General features: G+C 46.0%; 1 pseudogene; it reads left to right on the top strand.

Moving 5' to 3' along the window:
- The window catches only part of LOC141264728 (cytochrome P450 2C25-like), a 97,095-nt pseudogene extending 79,782 nt beyond the window's left edge, over positions 1-17,313 (top strand).
- The last annotated feature ends 3,655 nt before the right edge of the window (positions 17,314-20,968 follow it).

The raw sequence follows: 20,968 nt of genomic DNA, 5'->3' as shown, positions 1-20,968 counted from the left end.
GGACAATGTGATAAGATCCCTTTCTTACGGCCACGCCAATCGCTACAAATTCCAGATGAGGCACAAAAACAGCAGGTGCTTCAACGGATATCAAGTGCTCCTTTAAGTGGGCTCTCCTCCACATCAACTTCAACATCACAAATACTCCAGTCCTCAAAGGTGTCACCCAAATTGCACTTGCTTCCTCACAGCTCCCAAATCTCCAACTGCCCGTCTGAGTATGAGGTAGAACAGATGGTTGAGTCTGCAGAGCTGTTTACTCATACTATAGCCTGGGAATCAGAGGTCGACTCCAGCGCTTCTGTGAATCCAGACGAGGAAATGATCTGCACTGATGCCCAGAATCTTTATGAGTCGGATCCAGGACCAGACGCAGAAGGTTCTGACCATAATGTAGACCCTCATTCCCAAACTGTAACTCCTGTTGGTGGAGACAATGAGGAAGACGATGATAAGACTCAAATACCTGATTGGAGCGACAACTTTAGTTTTTTGTCAGGGCAGGAACAGGTTGGCTCTGAGGACGACGGGTGTGATAACGCACAGGGTGATGATGATGAGGTCGGAGATCCCACTTACTGTCAACCCACAGTCAGCCAAGAGATGAGGTCAGCAGAGGAGGTGGAGGAAGATGCTAGTGACGACGAGGTCAGGTTGCGCCTTCCTGGACAGAGATGTAGTACTGGAAGCACGTCAACAACGGCATCCTCAAACACAACTCTGCCTCTCACCACAAGTCGTGGTGGCTCTTCAGGTCGCATGGGTGCTAAGCCTTGCATAGCCTGGGCATTTTTTCAGATCGATAAAGATGACCCAACTCGTGTTATCTGTAACATTTGTCAGCAAAAGCTAAGTAGAGGCCAAAAAATACATAGTTTGAGTACTTCATGCATGAACCGGCACATGGACATGAAGCATAAGTTGCAGTGGGAAGCTCAGTGTGCTACAATGCGGTCTAGCCGGCCGGGCCAACCACCGTCTGCCATATCTTGTGCATCCGCGGCCTCTTCATCCTCTGTGACTGGGGGGACAGCAGTCACACCTGTTTTGGGGCGCAGACCTGCCACCTCTTTACCCGCAACAGCCAGCGTGATTGGCAGGTCATCATTTTCTTTGGAGGTGGTATCACCAGCTGGTCTTGAGCGCTGTCCGACATCGATAGCACCACCTTTGGATCAAGGCAACCTAACATGTCCGCCTGCATCTTCCTCACAGACCGTCAGTTTGCCGGGGACACCCTTATCAACCCCGTCTAAGCACAATAGCCAGCCCTCGGTCCCTCAGATGTGGACAAGTAAAAGACCATTTCCTCCTAGCCATGAGAAAGCTAAGAGGTTGAATTTCACCATCTGCAAGCTCTTGGCTACAGAAATGCTGCCTTTCCGCCTGGTGGACACAGAGGAATTTCGAGACCTTATGTCCGTCGCAGTGCCCCAGTACCAGATGCCCAGTCGGCACTACTTCTCAAAGAAAGGTGTGCCTGCGCTCCACCAGCATGTCGCACACAACATCACCGCTTCTTTGAGAAACTCTGTGTGTGACAGGGTGCATTTCACCACAGACACTTGGACGAGTAGGCATGGACAGGGGCGTTACATGTCGCTGACTGGGCACTGGGTAACTATGGTGACAGCAGGACAAGGGGCTGCTGTCCAAGTCTTGCCGTCCCCACGAGTTGTGCGTCAATCCTCTTTATGTCATTTTTCCTCCACTGCTTCTGCCTCCTCAACCTCCTCTCGGTCTTCCACCTGCACCCAAAGCCTGTCTGGTCATGCCACAAGCTTTCTAACTGCGCAGAAGGGATCCTGCACACCTCCTTACTATGCTGGCAGTAGGGCTCAACGTCATCAGGCGGTTTTTACATTGAAATGTCTGGGAAATGTGAGTCACACAGCTGAGGAGTTGTGGTCAGCTCTGGAGAACCAATTTCATGAATGGTTGTCTCCACTGGACCTGAAACCAGGGAAGGCCGTGTGCGACAATGCTGCAAACCTGGGTGCGGCCCTTCGCCGGGGCAATGTCACACACGTGCCTTGTATGGCTCACGTGTTGAACCTGGTTGTCCAGCAATTTTTAGCCCACTATCCCAGACTAGATGGCCTTCTGCAGAGGGCACGGTCGCTGTGTGCTCACTTCCGCCGTTCGCATCCCGCAGCTCAGCGACTTACATCTCTACAGAAGTCGTTGGGCCTGCCACTTCACCGGCTAAAATGCGATGTGCCTACCCGGTGGAATTCAACTCTGCACATGTTGCAGCGACTGTGGCAGCACCGACAAGCCCTGGTGCAATACGTTCTGACGTATAGCCTGGGCCAACGAGATTCAGAGGTGGGGCAAATCACGCTGGAGGAGTGGTCTCAGATCAGGGACCTATGCACCCTTCTGCACAGTTTTGAAATGGCGACGAAGATGTTTAGTGCTGACGATGCCATTATCAGCATGACTATTCCGGTGATTTACATGCTGGAGCACATGTTAAACAGAATTCGGAGTCAGGTGGTGGCACAAGAGGAGGTGGAGGAAGTAGAGGAGGAGGAGTTGTATGCGGAAGGGCTAACATCTGCAAGGTCCATACGGTCGGCAGCACCAAGGCGGCAGGCATGTGAGGGTGGGGGAGATGATTTTACCAGGGCGCATGGTAGCAGCCAAACTAGTGAGGAAGGTGCAGGAGCCCAGGAAGAAGTGGAGGACGAACTGATGGAAGACTCATCAGATGAGGGAGACCTTGATCACATTTCTGTTGTGCGAGGTTGGGGGGAGAGGACAGAGGAAGGAAGCATGATTGCTACCTCGCCACCAACACAACAGGGACTTGGTGCTCCTGGATGCGCAACACACATGAGTGCCTTCTTGCTGCACTACCTGCAACATGACCCTCGAATTGTGAGAATTAGAAATAATCCTGACTACTGGGTTGCCACACTGTTAGATCCCCGGTACAAAAGTAAATTTGCAGAAATTATTCCTGCCATAGAAAGGGATGCACGCATGCAGGAGTATCAGCAGACACTGTTGCAGAATCTTACATGTGCTTTTCCACAAAATACCAGTGGCGCACGTAGTGAATCTCACAGTTCCAACTTGCCAACCGTGGGACCGTCAAGTGTTCAGCACTCAAACCGTAACAGAACCATCCTTTGCAAGGCCACAGGAGACAAGAAGTCTGACACATAGTCAACGCCTAGAGACGATGGTACAGGAGTATCTCCAAGTAAACATTGAAGCCACGACTGTGTCACTGGACCCTTGCTCTTTTTGGGCTTCCAATCTGGATAAATGGCCGGAGCTAGCCACTTACGCCTTGGAGATCTTGTCATGCCCCGCAGCCAGCGTTCTGTCTGAACGTGTGTTCAGCGCTGCTGGTGGTGTGCTGACAGATAAGCGCACGCGGCTCTCCACTGATAATGTAGACAGACTCACGTTCATAAAGATGAACAAATCATGGATCCGAAACGACTTTTCTACCCCTGTGTCATCCTGGGGAGAGTAAAAGCTTGATGATTGGTTAAAATCACCCTACCAACCGTTTTAAGCTTTCAAATTACTAATCATGTTTATCTGTATCTTGACTGGAAAATAATTTGGGCTTTGTAGCAGTGTGCAGCACTGATCCTATTAGGCGATCTATAATAAGCTTCACCAGATTTAAAATTAAAAATAATTTTTAGCTGCATCTAGCCCGGAAAATAATTTTGGGGCTCCGAGATGCGCAAGACACATAAGTGCCTTCTTGCTGCACTACCTGCAGCATGACCCTCATATTGTCAGAATTCGAAGTAATCATGACTACTGGGTTGCCACACTCTTAGATCCCCCAAACTTTTCGATCAACCTTTTCATTTTAATAAAGACCAAAAAAATGGTCATTTTTGAAATTATAAGCATTAGCAGGTTGTTAGAAACTGAAATCAAACAGTTTTCAACTCAAAACTTTATTCTAGGTGATGTTACATTTTCACATAGGACCCCTTGTTCGAAAGGAGCTTCTGAACTCTCTCGTCCATTGAATTTGTCAGGTTTTGGATGGTTTCTGCTTCAATTGTTTTGCATGAGGACAGAATACCCTCCCAGAGCTGTTGCTTAGATGTGAACTGCCTCCCGCCATCATAGACACTCCTTTTAATGATGCTCCAAAGGTTCTGAATGGGGTAGAGGTCAGGGGAGCATGGGGGTCACACCATAAGTTTGTCCCCTTTTATGCCCATATCAGCCAGAGATGCAGATGTTTTATGTGCAGCATGAGATGGTGCATTATCATGCAGAAAAATGATCTTGCTGTGAAATACACGGTTCTTCTTCTTGAACCATGGCAGGAAGTTCTGTTTGAGAAAATCCACATACATTATGGAGTTCATCTTTAGCGTCTTCAGGGATCCTAAAGGGGCCGACAATCTCTCTCCCCATGATTCCAGCCCAAAACATTACTCCACCTCCTCCTTGTTGGCGCTGTAGCCGTGTTTGCGTGGGGTGTCCATCAACCAGCCATCCTCCACTCCATTCATCTGGACCATCGAGCGCTGCACGGCACTCATCCGTGAACAAAACAGTTTTGAAATCAGTCTTCATGTAATGTTTGGCCCACTGGAGCCGTTTCTGCTTGTGTGAAGTGGATAGAGGAGGTCGACAGGATGGCATATGCACAGCTGCAAACCTCTGAAGGACCCTGCATCTTGTTGTTCGGGGGACGTTGGAGGCACAAGCAGCTTCAAAAACTTGTCTGCTGCTATGACAAGGCTTTTTTGCCGCTGCTGTTTCAACCTGACGTAATTGCCTGTAGGAAAGAGTCCTCAATTTGCCCTTATCAGCACGCACACGTGTGTACTGTGAATCAGCTACATACTTCTTGATTGCCAAGACACTTCATCCTGATCATCGCACAATGTTGATTGTAGTCATGCCTTGACCTAAACACTCCACAATTTGTTGCTTCTCAGCAGCCGACACATCCTTTTTCTTTCCCATTTTGGCAGAAAATGTAGGCTGCTTAATAATGTGAGAGAGCCTTCTTAAGTAGTCTTGCCTTTCATTGGACACACCTGCCAAACTAATTAGCACAGGTGTCTGCAATTGCTTACAGTGATATAAAGAGCCCTGACACACATCACCATCAATGAGTTTAACTGACAAACAAACAAATTCTTCCCTTATCACTCCTAAACACTTTTTGCATAATAATTTGGAACGCGGTGTACATGTGCTTTTCCACAAAACACCAGTGGTTCATGTAGTGAATCTTACAGTTCTAACTTGCCAACCGTGGTCTGTATGGAATTGTTCAATAAAGGGCCCAAAATTAAGATAACATAGATGGGAGAGGTCTCTATGAATAGGAATTCCTAAGTATTTGATACCCTGTGAGGGCCAGGCAAAGGGAAAGTTGGACTGGATGGAATCCTATATGGATTTAGGGAGGGAGACATCGAGGGCCTCAGACTTCGCTGCATTGATTTTAAAATTTTACCATGTAACAAAGTGATCTATTTCAGCCATAACAGCAGGGATGGATATATGTGATTGAGTGATATATACTAGGACATCATCAGCAAATAGAGAGCACTTGTACTCGGTGCCTCCCACCTCAATCCACCTAATATTGGGGTTATGGCGAATTGATGAGAGCAGGTGCTCCGTCACTAGGATGTATAAGAGAGGGGACAGAGGACATCCCTGCCTTGTCCCATTGGTGATTGTGAAAGGTAATGAAAATGTTCTGACGCACCCCCTGGGCCTTGGGACACCCAGAGCCGGACCCTTTTTGGTGGATGCTGGTGGTTGTAGTCTTCGTGGCGGCGATCCGGTTCCGTGGCTCAGGGCGGTCAAACCAGTGGCGGAACTATTTATGTGGTTTTGATGTTTAAATGTCTGACTACGCCACCCGTGGATTGCGGTCAGAGTGAACCGCCGCTACAGGGCAGACCGCTAAGGCTGGTGTTGTGGGTGCAGCAGAGCGTAGCATAACTCCCCACCGGAGGAGTATAGCCTCAGGGCAGTGTATGCGGAGGATGGGGGTGATGGTGCAGGGCAGCAGCAGTAACGACACGGAGTCAGTGATGCAGTTCAGGGCCTTTACTCACAGTTCTTATTATCCAGACCACGTCTGCAGGTAACGGCTGCCCACGTCGTACTGTGCTCACCAGGTGAGGGGCTCAGACAACTCCCAGATAACTTTGGAGCGCTTCACAGGACCCCCTTTGTGTGTCCTTTGTCTGGCCTTTCTTACCAACACTTCTGTCCGGCTGCCTCGGGCCTCCTCTTGGTAAACTTGGCGCCAGTTTCCCTGACCCTATGTGGTGCCTTCCTAGCGGGTGGAGCAAGGGGCTGCGCCACATAAAATGTCAGAGCCTCCGGTTTCTAGCTGAGGGTCGTTTCCTGCCTCCACTAGTTCGGGGACCGGTCTCCCCCTTTGGCCTGACCCCTCCACGCAGGTGGATTCGGGCGTGCGGTGGCGACTCGCCCGTCCGCACCCCTGGGATCCCTTCATTCCTCGTTCCTGGAGCCTTCTCCGCTCCTCTTCCTTCCTTCTCCCTCTTGCAGGCCTGGGCCTCTGTTACTAGGCCCGCCTCCGGAGCAGAGCTCATGCAGAGCCCCTGCTCCCTGCCACTTCTGCTCAGACTTCTCTGCACTGAACTAAGATGGTGCCCACCTTTTATACTCCCTTCTCAATGCACCCATCAACTGCTTCCTCCCTGCTCCTGCACTGCAGGGTTCCCCTTCCTCAGTGTTCCCTCCCCCCACTCCAGCCAGGGACAGGGACTGTCGTGCCCATCTCAGGGGCATATTGGTCGCCCTGCCCCACGGCAATGTGGTGTAATGCATGCAGGTGTCGGGTCCTGATCCACACTCCATCCTTATCTGAGAGTGAGATATCACACCTCTGGGTGAGGTGCAATACGTCTGTAGCAACCGAGCCCTCGGTGCTACAGTTCCATTTATCTTCAGCCTAGGTGACGTATTTTGATACAGGGCCGTGATTTTGGCTATAAAAGGGTCCCCTAGACCCCTACCCCAAGCTTTTTAAGAGAATCATATATGGCGTGCCAGGAGACTCTATGGAATGCTTTCTCAGCATCCAACGAGAGTATCTACTTACAAATTTTTAACTACATCTAGCCCAGGAAATACTTTGTGCCTAGTAGCAGTGTCTGCTAGTCAGCGGATTATCCCGGCTGTTAAGCAAGCTACACCACCTGTAGTTTGGACACTTAATTTTTTCAAAGGAAATGCTTCGGGACCACGGGATACTTAGTGAAGAGCATCAGGAGGCACCCCAAGGCATAGGGGCTGGGACTGGCACTAGGATGCCTTGCGGTGGACAGCCGAGCTCGATCCTTATAAAAGCTTTTTAACTGCAGCAGCTTTAGTGGACGCTACTGGAGCTGGAATTACGCGGCTGCTGGCATGAGACTTGCCCTCCAATAGATCCTTGTAAATGGATTTAAAGTGTATTCATTTAAATTAGAGGGACAATTTAAATTAAAAAGCTTAGAGCTGCCTCCACCACAGGGGGGCTCTCTCGACCCACCAGCGGACAGGCACCAGTATTGGGAGAGGGGGGCTGGCCGTCAGGGTTCACCGCGGCTCTGGCACAAACCCGGCGACACGGAGGTGGCACGGGCAGGAGCGGACTGGCCGTCTCGGCTTCTCACTTTTTGGATTTTAGAAGGGCATGACATGCCTATATCTGTGTCTCCCCCTCCTTTTACTCCTCCACCTCTTTTCTTTTCGCATGACTATATGTACTTGTCACTTTTCCATGTGTTAGTTGTGTCTTCTGAGCAGTTTGTCAGCTTTTGGACACCTTTGAAGGTGTTTTCTATGTGTTTCTATGTGTTTTTGTTTGCCTGCCATTGGTTTTAACGGTGTTCGAAGGTGTTCGACGAACAGTTCGACGAACAGTTCGGCGAACACACGGGTGTTCGACGAACCGAACCGAACTCGAACACTACGGGGGTGGCTCAACACTACTCTGGACCTCAGACTTGGCTGAAGGTTCACCTTCCAACAAGACAATTACCCTAAGCACACAGCTAAAATAACAAAGGAGTGGCTTCAGAACAAATCTGTGACCATTCTTGACCGGCCCAGTCAGAGCCCTGATCTAAACCCAATTAAACATCTCTGGAGAGACCTGAAAATGGCTGGAGAGGATCTGCAAGGAAGAATGGCAGAGGATCCCCAAATCCAGGTGTGAAAAACTTGTTGCATCATTCCCAAGAAGACTCATGGCTGTACTAGCTCAAAAGGGGCTTTTACTCAATACTACTCAAAAATTTTTACATTTCTGTTTTTTTTCAGTAAAGATGGGGTGCAGAGTGTACTTTATACCCACTGTATATCTCCTCGCTACTCCTCTGCTTCTCCCCTCTGCAAATCCCTTCATTGGCTCACAATTCCCCAGCATATCTAGCTCAACATAACACTGACCAACAAATCCATCCATAATGTGTCTCATCTGTATTGTGTATCTCCAAACTAATCTCCCAATACCTTCCCACAAGTAAGCTCCGCTCTTCACAAGACCTCCTCTTCTCTCCTATGTTCCTCATCCAATTACCTCCAAGATTTTCCCTGAGTCTTTCGTTCTCTGGAATACAGTGCCCAAATACATCTGATTGTCTTCAACATTTGGAACCTTCAAAACTCATCTCTTCTGTAAAGGTCTGCAGCCTGCAATGACCCCAGTATCACCTCATTGCAGCTTATAACAACATTGCCCTTTCCTCCTTCTTCGGTGTCCTTTTCTAGTACCCTACAGATTTTAAGGTACTGTTCCCCATGTACCAGCCCATTTATGGTTTTGTAGTTGTGTGTGCTTTTTAATTGTATTATATGTCTGTAATCCCTTTTCGTTTATACAGCACTCTGGATGGTGCCCTAAAATAACCACCGGTAATAATAATCTGATCTTTGTCTTACAGCTAAAGTTCAGCAGGAGATAGATGAGATGACCTAGTCCCTGCGATCCCCTGAGATCATGGACAAGCCCCAGCTGGCATATACCAATGCTGTCATCCATGAAGCACAGCGAGTTTTTGACCTGGCGCCAACTGCTCTTTCCCATGCCGTCACTGAAGACATCAAGTTCAGAGGTTATACCATCCCGAAGGTACGGAGCATTTTCTTACAATGTACAATTTCTAGATTTTCTTACGCAAAAAGTTTTGGGACAAATTTTGATACAAGCAAATTAAAATATATAAACAAAAATATTTTGTACCACCTATTCTTGTAGACAGCTGATGCCACTCAGAATTCACAATCATTAGCACCATCGACCAGGTCAGTAGTCTCCGGCCACTGGACAGGAGGATCTAGAGTCTCTTACCTTCTGGGACCTTCCAGGCACAGCATTTGATTAGCCAGGCACGACTACTGATGTGGCCGATAGACCAGAGTCCTGTGAACCGATCCGCTCATCTCTATATCTGACCATTGATACATAGTTAGGAAATTCTAGGTCTACTGTGATCTTCATGATCTATACACATTCATGTAACACCTAATGTTTCTTGATATCAGGGAACGACTGTGGTCCCCTTCCTCAAATCAGTCCTACAAGACCCATCTCAGTGGGAAACTCCTGAAGTGTTTAACCCTCAACATTTTCTGGATGAGGATGGGCAGTTTCGCACCAGGTTGGCGTTCATGCCGTTCTCGGCAGGTAAGAACCAAAGATGGAAATATCGGAGAGTAAGCAATCTTCTGAGATTCTGGGCAAAGTGAAGAATTGGGGTCTGTTGGCATATACAACAGATTAGGACTTATTATAAGTGAAAGAAGGACTTTATACTAACCAGACAGCAGATGGCGATAGTGTGTAAAGTTATATGCTTGCTGTAATGAGTGGGAGGAAAGTTCTCAATTGTTGGTTGTTTTTACTTCCTGTGTTTTTCTTTTTTTCCTGGATGTGTTATGTAAGCAGCACACGGACTGTGTGACACTGAATTGTATCTCATGTTTAACCAGTATGAAGTAAATACTATTTACTCAAGATATCTTGCTGATTGAAGCTCTCGTAATTACCGTGGTGACTGTAAGAAGATGCACTCTGCGACAGGTTATGGGCCCAGGCCGGAACCCAGACACTAAAGCCCAGACACTACAGGCCTGCATTACAAGAGGATCCTGGTTTATAACCCCAGATAACGGAGCACACAGATAAGCTCTGTAAACAGAAGGAAATAAATCCAGATACAGAGTGACAGAGGAATTCATGATCCCAGGAGCTGGATATAATTACAGAGAATTCAACACAAGCAGGACATACAGGAACTATCAGCAAGAAGATAAAAACAGGAGAATATCTTCAGAACAACTCTCTAAACAAGTAAGACTATATAAAGATGATGAGTAACACAGAGCTAAAATTGTCAGTAGCTAAACTGAATAGTGAAAATTATCAGTTATGGAAATTCAAAGTAGAGATGTTGTTATCTAAGGATGATTTATGGGAAGTAATTGTTACAGAAAGACCAGATCCATATAATCAGACATGGGATAAGAAGAATAGACAAGCGATAGCCACCATTAGCTTATTAGTGGATGATGCTTAATTAATACATATAAGAAATGAAGAAACAGCTAAAGGAATGTGGGAAGAATTAAGAAAACTGTATGAAAGACCTAGCTTGAATCACAAGTTATTTTTATTAAGAAAGCTTTACTGCATGAGATTGAGTGCAAATGACGACATGCAGAAGAACATATTCTCAATGATGGAAGTGATATCACAGCTAAGATCTATTGGTGAAGACATTAAAGATAGTCATGTAGCAGCTATATTATTGTGCAGTTTACCAGATTCGTATACAGCCTTGATAAATGCCCTTGAGACGAGACCAGAAACTGACATTACATTAGATTTTGTGAAAACAAGACTAAGAGATGAATATCAGAGAAGAAAAGAACAAAGAAATGATTCTTCTACTGAAAAGGACAGTGAAAACGCTCTTAAAGCTACAGAATTTAAAAAAACCCTATAATAAAGAGACAAGAGAATGCTTCATATGTAAGAAAAAAGGTCATTTAAAGAAAGACTGTACCATATGGAAAGCAGAACAACAAAAATTACAACATAAAAAGCATACACAGAAAGTAAAAAACACATTTTCCGATTCATGTGAGAATAATTGGAATGGCACATTTAAAGTAACAGACAAGAAATCATCACTTGGTTGGTTTATTGATTCAGGAGCAACGAGTCATATGACAAGTGACAAGAATTTCTTTACTGATCTTGATTTAGATAAGAAAGAAGCCATTTATCTTGCAGATGGAAGCAAAATAACCACAGAGGGTATCGGACAAGGTATGCTAAATTGTTCAAACAAGTTCGGACAAGATTCAAAGATACTTGTACAGGATGTATTGTATGTTCCAAAATTGGAAGGCGGATTATTATCTGTGAAACGTTTAACAGCAAAAGGACTTACAGTAAAATTCAAAGACAATGAGTGTGCAATTATTGCAGGAAACAAGGTGATCACCAAAGTCAAGGCAGATGAACAATTATATCATTTTGACACACCAAAGGAACAGATGAAGGTATGTACACATGATCACAAAAACTGTATTCACATGTGGCATAGACGTCTAGGACATAGACACCCTGACAGTATAAGGGAACTACAGAGAAAGGAATTGACAAAAGATTTAAAGATATCAGATTGCTCAATTACCGTAAGATGTGAATGTTGTATAAAATCCAAAGCCACAAGGATATCTATTCCAAAGGAAAGTGAGATGAAAAGCGAAAGACCACTTGATTTGGTGCATACTGACGTATGTGGACCCATGAAAGTGACTACATCAGGAGGCAATAGATACATGTTGACTTTTATAGACGACTATTTAAGATACACAGTCACATACTTAATTAAGAACAAAAGTGAAGTTTTTGATAAACTTGTAGACTATGTAACAAGATCAAGTAACAAATCTCAAAGGAAGCCAATTGTCATCAGAAGTGATAATGGAGGTGAATTTACAGGTCACAGAATAGAAGAATACTTAAGACAAAATGGAATAGAACACCAGAAAACTGTTCCATACACACCTGAACAAAATGGAGTAGCAGAAAGGAAAAACAGAACTCTAACAGAAATGATAAGATGTATGATGACGGATTCCAAACTACCAGAGAAATATTGGGGTGAGGCAGCAATGACAGCTACATATCTACAGAACTGACTTTTTTCTAGAAAACTGACGAAAGCTCCATATGAACTGTGGCAAGGTATGAAACCAAGTGTCAATCATTTAAAAGTTTTTGGATGTAAAGTTTTTATATTCATTCCAACAGAAAAATGTTCCAAACTTCAAAACAGATCCATGGAAGGAATATTCGTTAGTTATAGTGAAAATTGCGAAGGATATAGAATCCTAGATCCCAAAACAGACAGAGTTACGGTGAGTAACAGTGTGACATTCATTGAAGATTTAAATGAAGACATTATGATTTCTGTTGAAACAAAAAATGAGAAAAACAATAGTGACTTAACTGAAGAAATATCTGATGAGAAAGAAGTAGAAATCAATGAAGAAAAAAATACTGAAAGTGAAAAATCACAACTACAAACAGACACAGAACCAAGACGTTCAATGAGAGAGAACAAAGGAAAACCACCAAAACGTCTCTCATACAAGACAAGCATAAGAAAAATCTATGAGCCTACCTCTTGGGAAGACATATCTAAACTTCCTGAAGAAGAAGCTAATAAATGGATAGAAGCAACAGAAACAAAAATTAACTCCATGCATGATTCAAATACATGGACACTAACAGATTTGCCAGAATGAAGAAAAGCCATAGGATGTAAATGGATTTTTAAAGTAAAATACCAAACAGATGGCACAGCTGAAAGATACCGAGCAAGACTCGTAGCTAAAGGGTATTCTCAAAAATATGGAGAAGACTATGATGAGACATTTGCTCCAGTTGTCAAACACACGACAATAAGAACTTTACTTACAGTTGCAGCAATGAAACAGATGGAACTGAGACATCTGGATATAAGACAGCTTTTCTGAATGGAGATTTAACAAAAGACATTTACATGGAACAACCTCCAGGATTCAAAGATGAAAGAAATTAAAACAAAGTTTGCAAAGTACAGAAAAGCATATATGGTTTAAAGCAAACAGCTAAAGCGTGGAATGACAAAATCACGGAGGTACTTACAAATGAAAAATTTCAAAGAAGCAAAGCTGATCCATGCTTGTACACAAAAAGGCTGATTAATAGATGGATTTATGTACTCATATATGTAGACGACATTTTGATTTGTTTTAAACAAGAAAGGGATAAAGAAAACATTCTAAAAATCCTGAAGCAACATTTCAAAATCAAAGACTTGGGAAATGTGAAACAGTACCTAGGAATACAGGTAGAAAGAGAAGAAGTCGGAAGTTTCCTACTGAATCAAAATCACATGATTCAAGAAATAACAGAAAAATTTGGATTAAAGGATGCAGAAACAGTAAAGTCTCTAATGGAAACTAATTATCTCAAAGAGATGAACAGTGAAAAAAATATGCTACTAAATTATGAAGAATACAGAACAGCAAGGGGAAAACTACTGTATCTAGCGACCGTTACAAGACCAGACATCGCAGCAGCAGTAGGAATCCTGAGTAGAAAGGTATCAAAACCAAATAATGCTGATTGGAATGCCGTGAAGAGAGTAATGCATTATTAGAAAGGAACTAGCAATGTTAACCTGAAATTACCCACAAGTGATAATTGCATTTTAACAGGATATGTTGATGCAGATTGGGCTGGAGATCCAACAGATAGAAGATCTACCAGTGGACATGTAGCGCCCCGAGGGTTCGGCCGCTACAGGGGTATTGCTCCTCAGCCCAGAGGTGTGATATTCCACTCCCAGGTAAGGATGGAGTATGGACCAGGGCTCAGTCAGCTGCATACAGCACACACACCCCATTTCCGAGGGACAGCTCAACGGTGCTCCCACTAGACAGAAGTGCAGGCACGACCGACTATGTCCCTGCCTGGAGTGGGGAGGGGGGTGGAACACCCAGTGCTGTAGGAGCAGATAGGGGTTGGTTCCTGAGTGTGGATAGGAGCTCATTGGTTGCTGGTCACCTGGGCTCATGGTTAGAGGGAGGTATAAAAGGTGGGCACCATCTTAGCTCGAGGAGAAGTTCAGTTCTGTCCAGAGAGGAGAAGACAGGGAGTAGAGGCTCTGTAGGAGCTCTACTCCAGAAGGGCCTAGTGAGAGGCCGAGGAGGAGGTGAAGGGGAGCTGAGATTTTGGCTCATCTCAGCTCCAAGAGAACGGAACAGAAAGGAACAGGAAGGAACGGAAAGGTAGAAGAAGAGACAGAGAAACAGAAGGGCTCAGGAACAAGAAGGTGGAAGGGACCCTAAGAACCCACGAGAATCCAGGGTGAAGGGTCAGGCAGATTAAGGGTACCGGATCCCAAGTTGGTGGAGGAGAAACTACCCTCAGCCATAGACCGGTCGTCGTGATCATCTATTGGTGCGACACCTCATCAAACCTGCTAGGAAGGCACCATATAGGACAGCGGAGGACGGGGCCCACGTTTAACCGCACTAGTCCGCGGCAGTTGGACAAAAGTGGGTCACTGGTGAGGCAGGCCAGAGGAAGGATTAAAGGGGGTCCTGTGCCATGCTCCTGAACTGCCTGGGAGTTGACCGAGCCTCACACCTGGTGGACGCAGCACGGCTCGGGCGGTCACTACATGTACAGAAGTGACCTGGAGTACCTGAACTGTGAGTAAACGACATTGGACTGCAGTGCGTTGTCTGTGTGCTCTTTCGCTCCTCCAGCACTATCAGCACTGGGACTCTCACTACCATCACTCCCAACATCCACTACACTGCCCTGGGGCCGCACTCTTCCCGTGGGGAGTCACACCATCCCAGCTGCACACGTCATCAGCCCCAGCGGACTGCCTTGCAGCGGCGGTTCCTAATAACCACAATCCACTGGTGGCATAGTCGGACATTATCTAAAACATCTGAAAGACTACCACTGGTCTGACCACCCTGAGCCGTGGGACCGGGTCGCCACTACTACCCCCATCGTCTCACTACTGCCCGGTTCCGAGTGCCCCACGGCCCAGGGGGCGAGTCAGACATATTTTTTTTCTCTCAGGTGGACCAATAAGTTGGACAAGTAAGAAACAGTAAATTGTGACACTGTCTTCAACAGAAGCAGAATATGTTGCTGCAGCACATGCGAGTCAAGATGTACTGTGGTTAAGACAATTGTTGACAGAATTAGGACAACCACAGTTGGAACCAACAAAACTGAAAGAGGACAATCAAGGATGTCTTGTTCTTGCTCAGATGGAAAGAGTCAATCCAAGAACCAAGCATATTGATGTGAAATATCATTTCTTGAGAGATCATCAGGAACAAGAAGTCTTGAAGTTAGAGTATTGTCCTACTGAAGAAATGACAGCAGACATATTCACAAAGGCGTGGAATGCTGATAAACACCAGAGACTAATAAAAAAGTTAGGTTTGATTGAATAAGTCCTCACTGTTGAGTAAGGGTGTTGGCATATACAACAGATTAGGACTTATTATAAGTGAAAGGAGGACTTTATACTAACCAGACTGCAGATGGCGATAGTGTGTAAAGTTATATGCTTGCTGTAATGTGTGGGAGGAAAGCTCTCAATTGTTGGTTGTTTTTACTTCCTGTGTTTTTCTTTTTTTCCTGGATGTGTTATGTAAGCAGCACACGGACTGTGTGACACTGAATTGTATCTCATGTTTAACCAGTATGAAGTAAATACTGTTTACTCAAGATATCTTGCTGATTGAAGCTCTCGTAAGTACAGCGGTGTCTGTAAGAAGATGCACTCTGCTATAGGGTCTAGAGAGACCAAACCATAATAATGAATATTAAATTTGCAGAGAATGACTTATCAATTAATCAAATTTCTCAGGAAAAACCCCATGAACAGACGAATTTGATTTTGCCTGATCCACTCTTCTCTAATTAAAGTTGAGGCATTTGGTCCCTTATGCCTAAATGAATTAAGTGATTTGAGCAATTTTCTGTAACTATCACTAATATTTTTGAAATGGTTTTATTTATTTGGGTTATTATGTCTGCCCTATATATTGTATTATATTATATTATGTCTGCCCTATATATTGTATTATATTATATTATGTCTGCCCTAAATATTTTTGGATATAATTAATTATACGTGCTAAGCATGGGAGGGTTTATTGTCAGGGCCGAAAGAAGTGTGAACACACGCAAACCAGGTTAAAGTTTGTGTCTCTGTAACATCCATGACCGAATAAACATTTTTGGATATGTCAGTGGTGACTGCCGCCTCCTTTCTTAGTTACAATTCTTTTCTTTTGTGTAAGGTATTGCCAATTCTCATAGAAAATATCTTCTAGGTCTCAGCAATAAATGTGAAGGGAACCTGTCATGTCCTGATGTGCTTTTCACCTATAGATATAGGGTTAATCTGCAGGTTTCCAAAACCGTGCAGCCACAACTCTGAAAGCCCGGGTACCAAGAGGAAATTAATTGTATTCCTCCCGGCAGCCTGCAGATTTCAGTTATAGAGTTGTGCCAATGTGGCTTTAGTCTCTACTCCTTACTTCGTGAGCAGCTGTAAGCACGCTGCGGTACAGTGACTGACAGCCATCTCTGCAGTTTATGTGCCGCAACCATTCACTAAGTAAGGAGTAGTGACTAAACCTGCATCGGCCTGCCTTTATGACTGAAATCCAAAGGCTGCCGGGAGGAATTTAATTAATTTCCTCCCGGTATCGGCTCTTTTAGTGCGGCGGCTGGGTAGCTTTGGAATACTATTGCAAATTAAGACTATAATTGCAGGTTAATAGCGTTTGGGGACATGACAGGTTCCCTTTGAAGGATTAAATCATAGCATGCTACTGCTCAAACAGCTGAAAATATACCAGAAAATATAAATAAATGGACAGCAAGCAGTGGTCTTTAGATGGTGGGAAACTAAAGCACAGAGTGACTGCAGGAATAAGATAATTCCTTATTACATACGTTTTATTTTGTCTTCTAGGGAAGAGAGCTTGTCCTGGACAGAACCTGGACCGCATGGAGCTCTTCATGTTCTTCTCCGCTTTGCTCCAGAAATTCACCTTCACCCTCCCCCCGGGGACAGAACGTCAGAACTCGAAATATCCTAACCTTAACAAGGTGGAAATCATTGCATCTTCCCAGATATGTGCTGTACCTCGAGCCTTATCCAAGTGACCGACTGCCATCCAGCCACCCAATATGGATGAGAATATAAGAAAATAATCCAGAAAATGTGACAAAAAGACACTGATGAAAATTTTTTTTAAAGAATTAGAATTTACAGGGAAAAATTGGGAAAACCCTAATTCATTCACATTGTGTCAAATTTATTGGCAGAATTTCAGTCAAATTCTTTAAAAATTACAAAACTTGAGTTAAAATGGAGAAATATGGTAGATGAGTAAGTTAACCCATTTGCTTCTTTTTTTTGGCTTGTTTGCGCCTCTAATAGACGAGACAATTCTTCTTCTTTTGAGCACCAGCGTTGTACTCTGCAATTTTCTTGTTTGTTCAGGATGTTTCTTGACTTTTTTCTTGGACCCCTTTCTTTAGAAATTTCTTTACACACACAAGATTTCCTTTTGTTGGATGTCCTTCCTTTTTCACAACATTCTTTGTCTACTCTTGACACAGTTTCAAAAGAAAAACCCACAGAGATCCAATAATAAAATCTGGTGTCTATAATAAAGTGGCTCTTTCATTTTCATCTCCCAGACATATTTCCCATGCTTGCCAATGTGTGCACAAATGATACTTGAGCAGGTATCTCACCTACTTGTGGTTAGTGACTTCACCAATCATTGTGCCAGTCTCATGTTGGTGCCAGAGGACAAATGACATTAAAGTTGTTATGATATTAGGGAAGTGCTAATGAAATGCCATGGCTAGAAAAGCATGAGCGACACGCAACAAGGATGTAGATAATGACTTTGGGAGCAATAAGAGTAAATACTGTAGAGGGTAATATCAACTGTGGCGCCCTGCTACGCACAGGTGCCACAGAACCCAGTAGGGTGCATGGATGGACTTCTCCACAAGAGGCCCTCATTACATTCACACAACTCCACCCTACCACCTCAGACCAGCAGAGGGAGCCTGTTAGGGATATATATATGGAGGGTGGAGTCAGGCAGCTCAGTCCAAAGTTAGTTCAGTCAGTGAGAGGAGAGAGTGAAGACAGTCTGGGAGCAGAGTCTCTTTAGGAGCTCTGCTCCACAAGAAGGGCCCAGTCCTAGAGGCCCAGGAGGGGAGCAGAGGAGAAGGCTCCAATTTACAGAAGGGATCCCAGGGGGTACGGTGAGTGCAGGACAGCACCCGTATGCCCCGAATCTGTCAGAAGACAGAGGGATTGTAGGCTTCTGGCTTTCATAGACCAAGAAGGGGACAGGCCCCTGGACCAGTCATGTAACTTCAAGTCTCGGCTAGAAAAACCGTAGGCTTCTGGCTTTCATAGACCAGTTGCCGCAGCCTTATTCTAATCCCCGTGAGGGTCAAGCAGGTCCGGGAACTCCAGTAAGATAGGAGGGACTTCAGAGCACCCGAGCAGGATTGAGAGTGGGGAAGCACAGGGCAGGAGGGAGAAGACCAAGCGTGAAGGCGGTCTAGCTAGGAACACGAGAAAGCGGGGTTCCGTCAGGTGCTCCTAATCTGCCTGAGGAAGAGCTGAACCCCTGCCTGGTGAGCACAGTGTGACGTGGGAGGCTGGCACCCGTACAGGGCACCAGTGGAACTTTCGTAAGAACTGTGAGTAAAGACTCGGATGACTGCACCGTACTGCCTCTGTCCATTATTTCGGCTGCGCCATCTTTCCCTCCCTGTATTACAACGCCCAGCACAACCCTTCGCTTTCTACACTGCCCTGAGGCCTCCAGTGGGGAGCCGTTCCATCACAAGCTGCCCTACCATCTGCCTCAGAGGACTGCTCCGCCACGGCGGCTCCCTTTAGCCACGCGGGAAGAAGAGGGGCGTAACCGCTGGAAGCACGCGAAGCCCAGGACACGTCCCGCCCCTGACGTCGAACTAGGAAGTGTCAGGTCCTGGAAGGAGCCCAGAGGATGCTCTGACGTCAGACGTGAGTGACGCAAGGTCCTGGAAGAAGACCGTCGCCCGTGGAGCTGCACCCTACTTGATAAGAGGTGAAGAAGGTAGGCTATGGTTTACTAGGGGGGCGCAACCATGGCTGACGACCAGCAAGCTACCGGAACACCGGTTAATGCTCCTGTTGCCCAACTTGCGCCCGGCGCTGGACAGGCCAGAGCGGCCGCCCCACCAGCAGGGGTCGTGACTCCTTTGATACCCATGGCCCTGCCGTATATCCCAGGAGCAAAATGGCTTCCCCAGTATGATGGCAAACCGGACACCCTGTCCGGGTTCAAGAGAAAAATATGCAGTGTACTGGAAATGTATTCTATGACAGGTAAGCAGAGAGCCGCTGTTGTGCTGGGACAATTGACTGGTGCCGCAGAGCGGGAAGTTGAAACCTGGCCAGCCGCAGACCAGGAATCAATATTCCCTATCTTTAAGAGACTGCAAACTGTGTTTGAAAACCGCACTGAGACAGATCTCCAGATGAGGTTCTACCACTGTGTCCAGCAACCTGAGGACAGTATTCGGGACTACGCCTGACGCTTTCAGGAAGCCCTGCAGGCCCTGAAACAGGTTAGTCCAGCCAGCATACAAGATGAAAATAAAATGCTGATGGAACAGTTCATCTGGGGGTTGAGGTCCCAGAAGGAGAGCAGAACTGTTTGGTGTTGGGCTTTAGATCATCCAGACGCCACCTTTGACATGGCTATTAAGGGTTTCAGCCCCTGGAAACATCAGGGACTGCTATCCAGCGCTACCAGGGTGGGGTCACCCCAGTGCCCGCAGCACCCATCGCTCCTTCATTGACGGCTGAAACAAAGATGCAAACAATGCCCCCTAGCGAGCTGGACAGCCTGCGCTCTGAAGTGCGTCAGCTAAGTAAAACCCTGGCCACTGTCCTGAGCACCCTGCAGTTACAGGAGGAGCCCGAGCCGGAATGAAGGATTCTACTCGCTGATCAGGAGAAGAAGGAGGACAAAACCACCCCGTAGGAGGACAACGCCACCCCGGAGGAGGACAACGCCACCTAGTGGGAGGACCAACGACCAACGTCGCCCTCCAGGAGACTTCATCTGCTACCGTTGCCACAAGGCAGGCCACACAGCGTGGAACTGTCCTTTAAACGAGCAAACCCTGGGGCCGAGGGCCGACACCCAGGAGTAAACCAACCAGGCCCATCAAGCTGGTACCATCGGTTTGTAGGAGGAAGGCCTTTCCTGTCCATCGTGATGGATGGGATAGCAACACCTGCATTACTGGACACCGGCTCACAGGTAACCATCATACCTGATGTCCTCTACAAAAGGTACTGGTCCGTAGATGAACTCCGCCCGCCAGCCCCGAACCTCTCTGTGTATGCCTCTAACGGCCTTCCTCTTAACCTAGTCGGGGTTAAGGACGTGACAGTGAAGGTGGGGAGAGAGGAACTAAAGGACCAAGGACTGATTGTAGTTGAATCTAACCCTGGTGATACAGACTTGTATATGATACTTGGTACGAATATTGTTGGTAACTGTTTGGGAGAAGTGTTGTTTTTGCTCCAACAGATTGCTGTCACTGCCAAACCAGGGCAGAGGAAGGTGCTCCAGAGAGAGATTCGAGTCCTCCTGTACCAGCAACAGGTAAAGCTAACAGGTGGTGAGATTGGTAATGTACGCGTGACAGACCTGATACCCATTGTGATTCCCCTGATGAGTGAAATGCTGATTTGGTGTAGGGCAGCAATAGGTCTCAAGGGACAGAACTACAGGTTGGTAGTGGAGCACATTAGCTTGGAGCACAGACCTACACTCTTGACTGCTAGAG

The sequence above is a fragment of the Phyllobates terribilis genome, unplaced genomic scaffold (genome assembly GCF_046119375.1).
Source record: "Phyllobates terribilis strain yellow unplaced genomic scaffold, ASM4611937v1 Scaffold_4__5_contigs__length_816908805, whole genome shotgun sequence".
NCBI lineage: Eukaryota > Metazoa > Chordata > Amphibia > Anura > Dendrobatidae > Phyllobates > Phyllobates terribilis.
This window is presented reverse-complemented; position numbering and strand designations above follow the sequence as displayed.